General features: G+C 41.4%; 1 non-coding gene across 1 annotated transcript; it reads left to right on the forward strand.

Moving 5' to 3' along the window:
- Positions 1 to 10263: 10263 nt before the first annotated feature.
- Positions 10264 to 10338, forward strand: Trnas-uga (transfer RNA serine (anticodon UGA)). The gene has a single exon. It is a non-coding gene; the product is annotated as a tRNA-Ser (tRNA).
- The last annotated feature ends 942 nt before the right edge of the window (positions 10339 to 11280 follow it).

Below are 11280 nucleotides of genomic sequence, written 5' to 3' on the forward strand. Positions count from 1 at the left end.
TTACGTAACTAAAATTTTTATCCTTTGTTTGGTTTGCATGTAACATCAGTTTTCTGACTGAGGTAAATTTATTATCAAAATAAGAAAGTTGGAAGCCATGTAATGATTTGTAAACAGGAAGTAAAATATCATCTTTGACAATTGTTTTGGAACTTTCTTTGTTTTACTACATGAAAAATAATTTTCAAGGAGTGAAACTTTGCGGTGAGTATCTTGAAGGCTTTGACATGAATATAAAAAATAAGTCATATTTTTGTTAAAGTGTAAATTATGAGACTTATTTATACTGATCGGGACCTTACCTGGGGTGACATGAGACAGTTGTTGTGCAGACATAACTTCATTCCTACTAAAGATTTTTAATTTTATTCTTGCAGGACATGCCATGTGTTTATGATAAAAGAGCTGGTACATGCAAATATGCAAGTAGCAACTTAGGAAATTTGGATAAGGCTCTTGAAGATGTAAAAATGTGCTACCTTAGCCTTCATAAAGAAGCTGAGAAATATTCTATAGAAAAGTCTAAGCTTTCTCGTGCACTTAATGGAAAACATAGTAGTAAAATTGGTGGACAAATTACTCTGTCATCAACAGAAGAAGATACTTTAGTGAAAAATATGCTTATAGTAAGTGAATGAGGATTCCCACTTACTGCTTACGACATCAGACTTTTAATTAAATACTATCTTGAGAGACAATGGAAAACCATCCCAAGATTCAGAAACAACATGCCTGGTGATGAATGGATGCGATCATTCTTGAATCGCCATAGTAATGTGCTGCCTGTGAGGTTAGCAGGCAATATAAAGTGTTGTTGAGCACAACTTTCTCCAGCAATTGTTAACACTTTTGCATGGCCCCAAGTGGATGATATGAGTTTTTTGTATCCTCATGAAACAAAGGCCTGCCTACTTCCACCTCAACACCTTAGATATAGACTGATGAAATTTTCATCTAATATTATACTGTAAATTAAATTTTTCATGTTGCAGTGGAAATGAATTCTTTTTTTTTTTAATCAACATTGTTTTTAAAAAATCTGCGGGTGCCAACAATGCTAACACCAATGCTAAGTTAAAAAATCTGCGGGTGCCAACAATGCTAACACCAATGCTAAGTTCAGTTGAAGAACAACTGGAGGGGAGTATGATCGACCTTTTGAAGAGGTTGCACTATGGGGACAAAGAAAATGGTACTGTGCTTAAACAGAAGAAGAGAAGAATAGAATCTGAACCAGGCAAGAGTGTGTCAAATATTGAGCCTAATGAAGCACGATTGGATTTGAGTACTGGTGATGGCAGTGCAGAATGTGATGAACCTGAGGATCCATAATGAATGACGTTAACGGCGATGACAGTAACCTTTCATTTCCAGAGATTGTTCAACAGGAAGATAATGTTTCCTATGGAAGCATAACTGAAGGAGATTATCTGCTCATTGAAATGACTATAAAAAGTGCTTCAGAAAAGTCCAAAATCACTAAAAAGTGTTTTGTGGGAAAAGTGGTCACAATTTCTGAAAATTTGAGAGGTGACTCTAGGAAAGTTGAGGTGAAATTTATGAGACAATATAAAAACAGTTCAGACACTTTTGTATGGCCCCAAGTGGATGATATGAGTTTTGTGTATCCTCATGAAACAAAGGCCTGCCTGTTTCCAACTCAGCAACTTAGATATGAACTGATGAAATTTTCATCTAATATCATACCATAAGTTAAACTGTTCATGTTGCAGTGCAAATGAGTTCTGTTTTTTAAATTAACATTGTTTTTAAAAAATCATTTTTACTGATAACTTTATAATTGCTTTAAAATGTTATTAATAAGTTTAATGACTAAAAATTATTTAAAAAATTATATACACCCTGATTTTATTAAAATGTGAATGTTAAGATCGGCGCAAGTCGTACTATGTGTCTCATATCACCTCATTAATGTTCTCACATGATACACACATTAAACTTAAAGGTTGTCTCAAGTCACCCCGGGTGACAGGGCGACATGACAGGTAGTTTTTTGAGAGTTATCTGATAATGAATTATTTTATTCATAGTTGAACATCAATTGGTAAAGTGAAAGAAGTATCTAAACTTTTAGGGCATGAAAAAGCCTATGTAATTGAATTTATATATGAATACCACACCTGAGAAGTTCAAAAGTGTCTCAAGTCATGCCGTTTTACCAGGTTTTGAGTTATGTGTGAATGTCAATACACTTAAAATTGAAATAATGACTGAGTGCATAATAGACTTTACAAAGCAAAATTCAGTCGCATCATCACTAGGTTTCTCGAAGGATAAAATTCTGCAAAAAAATCGGAAAAATTTTACGGGTCAGCCCATTCAGTGAATGTACCACCAGTTAGCACAATTCGAGGTGACTGCAATATTGTAACTAATTAATTTCTCAACTGATTCACAGCATATACAGGTTCTCCCCTATAATAGGTCAAGGATATAAAATTGTGGAGACATCCAGTAAAGCAATTTACCTCTCAGTGATTATTCATACACTAGGCTATCTTGAGTTGAGGACTGTCGACCAGAGTGACCAGCTCGGTGATTTCCATGGTGAAGAGATCGTGATATGCCTTCATTTGAAGTAGGATGGGCATACATTATAAAATAAGCATACATAGCCAGCAGCACTTCACTTTACAGCCAAAACGTAATGTGTTAACACCAAAAACTCACAAATTCCTTAAATCGCTAAGCTTGAAACCTCACAAGAACAGTATCATCACTCCAACATAACCCCTCCAGACGAGTATGATGAATGAATCATTCATTTGAACACGTTTTCCGAAAACTGCCTTGAGCAAGTAGTTAGACAATCCACACATGATGGAAATATTTTAGACCTTGTAGCTATGAAGAGGCCTGATGTTATCGACTGTCAGTATAGAAGCAGGGGTTAGTGATCATGGTATCACCATAGTGACAATAGTTTCTAAAGTTAATAAAGCAGAGTGTTTACATTAGAAAAAGGATAGGCAGTTGTTAGCTCCCAATTAGACAATGAATGGACATCATTTAGCTACAGTTTGATGGACATGAGGGATTACGGGCAAAGATTAAAGATTTTGTAAATTGCACCCCGGAGTCATATGTCTCAGATACGGTCAATCAGGGAAACTTTTTACCCATCAAGATATCTTTGTACCACATACTATTTTTGTTTCAAATGGGCCATGTTGCATCTACTGGAATTACCTTGTTAGAAATGTAACAGTTTTATAACCACTGTTATTCCTAGAAAAAAATTATATCAGTACTTGGAATACTAACCATTTGAAACAAAAACAGTAAGTGGTACAAAGATACCCTGACTGCTAAAACATTACCCTGATTAATTGTATGTGAATTAAAGATGGAAAGAACCCCCATAGTTTAATAACCATATTCAGAAAATGCTGCAGAAACAGAGGCTGTTGCACTCTTGGTTCAAAAAAGAGTGTGCAAATCTTGACAGGCAAAAGTTAGCAGAAATTCGGCCATCCCTAACAAGAACAATGCATGAAGCATACAACTTCCACCATCATACCTAATTGAAAAGATCTTGCCGAGAACCTGGGAAAATTCTGGTCATCATTAAACAGGTCAAAGGCTTCTATCCAGTCACTCATTGACCATTTCTGGGGTGGCAATGGAAGAAAGCAAAAGGAAAACTGAAGATTTAAATTTCAAGTTTAAGAAATCATTCATGCGAGAACATTGTACAAACATATCATTATTTGATTGTCACACAGACTCCCACATGGAGGACATAGAAATTGGCATCTGTAGCGTAGACAAACAACTGAAATAGTTGAAAACAAGTAAGTTACCAGGTGCAGATGGAATCCCAGTTTGTTTTTACAGAGAGTACTCTGTGGCATTTGCCACTTACATTCCCTGCATTTATCACAAGTCTCTCACCCAGCAAGAAGGCCCAAGTGAATGGAAAAAAGTACAGGAGAATCTGTATATAAGAAATGTAAAAGAATTAATCTGCATAATTACAACCAATATTCTTAATATCGATTTGCTGCAGAATTCTTGAACACATTCTGAGTTTGAACATAATTAATTTGCTTGAGACTGAAAAGCTTCTGTCCACAAATCAGTACGGATTTATAAAGTATCGCTCATGCGAAACTCAGTTTGCCCTTTTCTCACATGATGTCCTACAAACCATGCATGGAAGGCAACAGGCAGATTTCATATTCCTAGGGTATAAAGCAACTATGGACATATGGCCACACAAATGAAGAATTCCATATTCCTAGGTTTCTAGAAAGCATTTGATATGGTTCAGATTGTTGTCAGAGGTCTGAGCATATGATTTAGGTTCCTAGATATGTGAGTGGCTCGAAGACTTTTTTATGTAATAAAACTCAGTACGTGGTCCTCGATAGTGATCGTTCATCAGAGAAAAGGGTATCATCAGAAATGTCCCACGGGAATGTGATAGAACTGCTTTTATTCTCTCTACACATAAATAACCTGACTGACGAGGTGATCAGCAATTTATGGCCGTTTGCATACGATGCCATGATATATGGGAAAGTGTCGTCATCAAGTGATTCTAGGAATATACAAGACCACTTAGACCAAAGCTCTAGTTGATGTAACAAATGGCAGCTTGCTCTAAATGTAGAAAAATCTAAGTTAAGGCTGACGAGCCGCAAAAACAGTCTTATAATGTTCGAATACAGCATTAGTAGGGTGAAACATGAGTCGGTCAAAAAATGTGAAATGGAATATGCACGTCAAGTTGGTAGTAGCGAAGGCTAATGCTTGACTGTTTTCTTGGAAGAATTTTGGGATAGTGTAGCTCATCCGTAAAGGAGAAGGTGTATAGAATTAGTGTGACCCATTCTTTAGTACTGTTCAACTGTTTCGGATCCCCACCAGTTTGGATTAAAGAACGATTTTGGAGCAATTCAGAGGTGTGCTGCTAGATTTGTTTTGGGTAGGTTCGATCAGGACACAAGTATTATGTAGTTGCTTCAGGAACTCAAGTGGGAATCCATGAAGGGGAGATGATACTCTCTCTGTAAGTCATTTTTGCAGAAGTTTAGAGAACGCCACTTGAGATAAACAACAGAATGATTCTACTGTGACCAATGTACATTTCCTGTAAGAACCATGAAGATAAGGGGCAAGACTTTAGGGCTCTTATGGAAGCTTGCAGAGAGTCATTTTTCCCTCACTATATTTGTGTGTGGAACAGATGACAAAATGACAAGTGATTGTATAATGCACAATCCGCCATGAACTGTACGGTTGTTTCTAAAGTATGTATTTAGGTGTAGATGTAAAGGAATACTTCTCACACAAACCTTTTGCATCAGCAACATTCTAGAACAATAACGAGGTCCACATTGTGATCCAACAGTAGGATGCTTTGAACATTCCAGGCAGGGATTTCCTTTACTTGGAAGCTAAACTGATGAAGAAGGATGGGACTCCCACAGTAGCATCTCATCTTACAAGTAATGCATTCACATTCCTGTTTCAGGAAATAAGATATGTATGAGTTGAATAGCACAGAAATTGACCACAGTAGTTATACAGGTATCACATCAGCCTTAAAAAAACATACACTTCAGCTTCAACATTGGACCTGAACTGTTTACAAAATACAGGATGGTTTATGGATAAACCACCATCATCAAATGATCACAAGGGATTTAGTGCATATAGACCTCTCAAAATGGTTATGGGATACTTAGGGGATTCGTGGAGGATTCTATTTAATGTGAAGTAGGAACTTACATTAGTAAGAAGTGAGACAGATGGTAATGCATATATCCAAGGTACCTATGCAGAAGACAACAAAACTGTGCCCAAGAAATTAACAAGAAAGGTGCCCCATGTCTCTGTAACTGATGAAGAACGCTTGAAACTTTTAAAAATATTTGGATCTATGATTCAAGTGCCTTTAAATTTCAGATCATAGGAGCTGTTTGAATATCTTCTACTTATAAGCTCATCCCATCAATTGTAGACCAGTAAGACATTATTGAGATAGAAACACTTCAATTTATCAACCTCGCATTTCAAACTGATAGGAAAGCGATCCTCAGACATGATTCAAGTGAAGTTGACAATTGCAGTTTAAGAAATGTTCATGTATACTTAAATGTCGAATTCTGTCCATAAGACAACTAACAGCTAGATTGGTCTAATAATGTGTGCAGTCTGCTTTTTCATATATACGGCAGATTTCACCCTGGATAGAAAAGAATTAGGGATGCCTGCTCAGTCCAAGGGAGTTTAAGGAACTAATTCCAGTTGTCATTATAGACTGCTCCAAACAGAATGAATCAGTGAATGGTAATCCTTTCGAAGTTCACATTGAATCTGAAGCCTCTAACAACTTCACAGAAAACACAGCAGCATTTGCTTTTATACTGCACAATCAGATAATCAACTACAACTCACTTAGAGGAAATTTGGGGATAGTTCTATAAATTAATAGGTGTAGCTTAACAGCTAAAGCATTTCACGATGGCACCTCAAACAGATAACTTTGTAATCTATGCTTAAGCTTTCTTGACGAACAAGAACATTTTGTGTTTAAATATGTTGCATTTTTCGCCTTTCTGAATGAGGGGCGAATTACCGCAACATTAGCAACAATGATGGCTCCAAGTAAACCTTTCAGAGACATCATCTGCCTCATAACAAGTAAATGTGTCATGGTTTGAGTCAATATTATCATGGCATCAACTGGTAAGATGACGGAATGATTTTTGAAGCTCTAGTGACATTACTTCAAAACTTCGATCACTCAGACGTGAAAGGTAGTGAGAAATCTTTATGGATATGTGGCATTTAGAAGGATGCCTCTGTGAGAGATCTACAAAGATATTGATGTCCTCCATTTCAGTGCCTTAGGCTGAAGAAGAATTGTTATATATGTGCAATGAATAATGTCTAAAATTACTATTTAACTGAATTATAAATACATTATTTTAAAACCTGCTCTTATGACTTCTTGTTTCATAAAGAGCCTTCCCATATGGAAATGTGATGACTTGTGGCCACTACTTGTGAAAGCTACAGGCACACGACATGATTCTACCCCCAATACCTCTCCAACATCCCCCACCATCTCTCCACTGACTGAGGCTATATAAGATGGGTCAGCAGTTGCACTTTCTCCCATTCCGAGCTGGACCTGCATACTGGAGCTAAGGGTGTGGCGGGTTGCTGTCCGGCAGAGCTTGATCCGTCGGCACCCCCATCCGGCCCCACATTTACGACGACCCTGCAAGCATCCTTGGACAATGATTTGGCAATAAAAAGACTAAGCATGCCATGACCGGCGATGTACCCTCGCTGCTGGTCTACACCACCTACACCTCCACCGTCACCACCACAACCGTCACAACCGCCACCATCTGCTCCACCATCGCCTCTCCCGGTCGCAGCTTCATTGATGCAGCCATCAATGAAGCTGCACCTAGAGCTAGGGAATCTAGCACACCAGGGCCCCCTTCACATGGGACAAGCCTGCGTGTGCCGAAGTCTAGGTCACGCTCGCCCCTCCCTTAACCCTCCCCCTCTCCCCAGGCCGCCCACGACATGCCTGACATCCAGAACGCTGTGTGCGTCCCGGAATTGTCTCCTGGACCAGGAGACGACCTTGATGCAGCGATGATGACCGAAGCTGACATCCAGGAGGGGCTCGCTGAGTAACTCATTGCCCTCCACGATGCTGCAGAGGAGGGGGGCCTGCAGGTCAACAGCGTTCAGCTGCAGGCCGTCCTTTATCCAAACATGGCTGCTGCGGCCTCTGACTCAGAGGCCACCCAGCCTGAAGAAGAACGCACGCAAACGAAGAAGAAGAAGGCGGTCGTCAACGTGGAGGGCTTCCAGGTGCCGCGCAAAATGGCACCCTGCTGCCAACTTGCCGTGACTGATGCATACGTGCCTGTCCGCAACACGTTTGCAGCCATTGATGGAGCAGCAGACACCCTCCTACCACCTCCCCCTCCCCCCACAGCCTCACCTACCCCCTTGCCCCCCCACCCATCATCATCGAGTACAAGGAGACCTTTAAAGGACTCCTTGACATACTCAACTCCACCACCACCTCCCCCTATTACATCAAAACGGCAGGCGAAGACCTCTTCTGCCTGCCCGTTCAGTCCCCAGAAGACCTCATAAAAGTCCTCCATACCCTTCCTACCCTCAACACTGGATTCTCCAGCCCCCCCCCCCCCACCAAGTCTCGCCACCTGCGGGTCGTCATCAGGGGACTCCCTATGAAGTATACTGACCACCGCCCTCAACATAACACCCAAAGTCATTTCAAGAATCATCTCCCCCCCGTACCGATCGCCCCATCCCCCTCATCTTCGTCTCAGACCTGGACACGCCGGAGAACTGCCTCCTCCCCACCCTCACCTCCATCGATCGTGCCAGTGTGACAATGGAGAAACCTCACTCCAGGAGGCTGACCCTGGTGTGCTACTATTGTCAGGGCCTGGTGCACTTTGTGGGTGACTGCACCCACGAGGTGCGCTGTGTGAAGTGCGCTGGGGGTCATGCCTCTTCGGAGTGCTCCAAACCCCAAGGTGCCCCTCCCACTTGCACCCGCTAGGGCGGGAACCGTACGGGCAGCTATATGGGCTGCCCCAAGATCAAATCTTTCCGCGTAATAAGCATCGATCTTTGGGCCCTCGGCAACTACCCGTCCAGGCATCAGTTACTCTGGCGCCCTGGGCGCCCCACCATGCCTCTCGCTCCCATCCCAACCCTCTGGGGTCATACCCGCCCCCATCCTCTCCATCCCCATCCACGCCCCCGCACATACCATTCCCCCTCCTCCCTCCCCAGCAGGCGTCAAGCTCTGCTTCCCCTCCTTCACAGCAGGCGTCATGCTCTGCTGTTCCTTTCCCATCTCAGCAGCAGGTGTCAAGCTCTGCTGCCCCCCCCCCCTCCCACCCCGGTACAGTCACAGCAGCATCCTCTCCCCACCCCTTCTTCCATTCCTACCCTCTTTGGTGACCTCATCTCATGTTTTGTCGAGGTTCTGATCTTGGCAATCACCACTGCCTTCAACTCCCTTCTCCAGACCATCCCTCACCAGCTTGCCACCGCCCTCTCCCTATCCATGTCCCCCACCACCGCCACCCTCGCTCCTTCTGCTCATGGCTGTTAGAAACTATGGGTTGACAGTCATGATCTGGAATGCCAATGGTCTCCACAAACAACAGGGCGAATTCTGACAGTTCTGCCTTGATGAGGGGGTTGACATTTGCCTTGTCGCTGAGACGCACCTCAAACCTGGTGTTTTTGTCCGTGTAGCGAACTACTCCTGCTACAGGACTGACAGGCCCACCACCTATGGTGGCACAGCGGTGTACGTGCGTAATTCCCTCCGCCACTACCCCATACCCCTCCCCTAACTCAACAGACCGAGTTCGAGTCTCGGTCGGGCACACAGTTTTAATCTGCCAGGTAGTTTCATATCAGCGCACACTCCGCTGCAGAGTGTAAATCTCATTCTGGAAACATCCCCCAGGCTGTGGCTAAGCCATGTCTCCGCAATATCCTTTCTTTCAGGAGTGCTAGTTCTGCAAGGTTCGCAGGAGAGCTTCTGTAAAGTTTGGAAGGTAGGAGACGATGTACTGGCAGAAGTAAAGCTGTGAGTACCGGGCGTGAGTCGTGCTTCGGTAGCTCAGTTGGTAGAGCACTTGCCCGCGAAAGGCAAAGGTCCCGAGTTCGAGTCTCGGTCGGGCACACAGTTTTAATCTGCCATGTAGTTTCATATCAGCGCACACTCCGCTGCAGAGTGAAAATCTCGTTCTGGAAACATCCCCCAGGCTGTGCCTAAGACATGTCTCCGCAATATCCTTTCTTTCAGGAGTGCTAGTTCTGCAAGGTTCGCAGGAGAGCTTCTGTAAAGTTTGGAAGGTAGGAGACGATGTACTGGCAGAAGTAAAGCTGTGAGTACCGGGCGTGAGTCGTGCTTCGGTAGCTCAGTTGGTAGAGCACTTGCCCACGAAAAGCAAAGGTCCCGAGTTCGAGTCTCGGTCGGGCACACAGTTTTAATCTGCCAGGTAGTTTCATATCAGCACACACTCCGCTGCAGAGTGAAAATCTCATTCTGGAAACATCCCCCAGGCTGTGGCTAAGCCATGTCTCCGCAATATCCTTTCTTTCAGGAGTGCTAGTTCTGCAAGGTTCGCAGGAGAGCTTCTGTAAAGTTTGGAAGGTAGGAGACGATGTACTGGCAGCAGTAAAGCTGTGAGTACCGGGCGTGAGTCGTGCTTCGGTAGCTCAGTTGGTAGAGCACTTGCCCGTGAAAGGCAAAGGTCCCGAGTTCGAGTCTCGGTCGGGCACACAGTTTTAATCTGCCAGGTAGCTTTATCATTTTTATTTTTTATAACCTTTTAGACAAAATTTAAATCTGGATATTTTGTTACCTGGTGGTTCTAAAAATTTCCTTTCACTTCTTCACGTTCTAAAGTTTTTCATGTATATCAGATTGGATTAGAATAAATAACACTGTCAGTTTAAAAAAATTCCATTGACCATTTATTTGTTTAGTCCTTTTAAGAAATTCATTTTAATTTAGTTATTCTTACCCATTCACCTATTTTATGTTTAGGCTTAGTATCTTCAAAATTTGTAGCATGTAAGTTTGCAATGAAGTTTCTTCATTTTCTTTCCTTACATTTTTTGGCTTAATTTTTATTGCTGAATGTTTTGCATTGTTAAACTCGTTAATCAATTTAGAAACTTAATCAAGGAAGTGATAATATCCTTGTAAGTTATATTTTTTCTACATTTCTTTCTTTTATGTCCTATTAAATCTGTCAGCACCAGGTAGGTGGTTTTAATTCAGTAAAAGTTGAATGATGATTAATAATATATTTTTCGATAAGCTGTTGAAAATCTGAATATGAAACTCCTTCCCATTCTCTATTTGTAAATTTCTTGGGGATCTTTGCTTCAAAACTTTTTATAAAGATTCTAACATATTTATACTAGTTTTATCCTTAATTAGAGAAGCCCTAGCAAATTTTAAATAATATCAGTTATAGTTAATAAATATTAATAATCTCTACTAATTTTTGAAATTCCTCTTAATGTACCTGAATCAGCTTCTACTAAATCTGCTTGCCATAAATTATCTCAACCAAGAGAAACAACATTTCTTCTTATAAAATTTTTCCTAGTTCGTTTATGTCATACATTAATTAATTCTCGAATGTTATTATGTTGTAAGCCATTATCTCCAAATTATTTTAAGAAATCTATTTATTTAGTTTCACGTATTCA

The sequence above is a fragment of the Schistocerca nitens genome, chromosome 3 (genome assembly GCF_023898315.1).
Source record: "Schistocerca nitens isolate TAMUIC-IGC-003100 chromosome 3, iqSchNite1.1, whole genome shotgun sequence".
Taxonomy (NCBI): Eukaryota; Metazoa; Arthropoda; class Insecta; order Orthoptera; family Acrididae; genus Schistocerca; species Schistocerca nitens.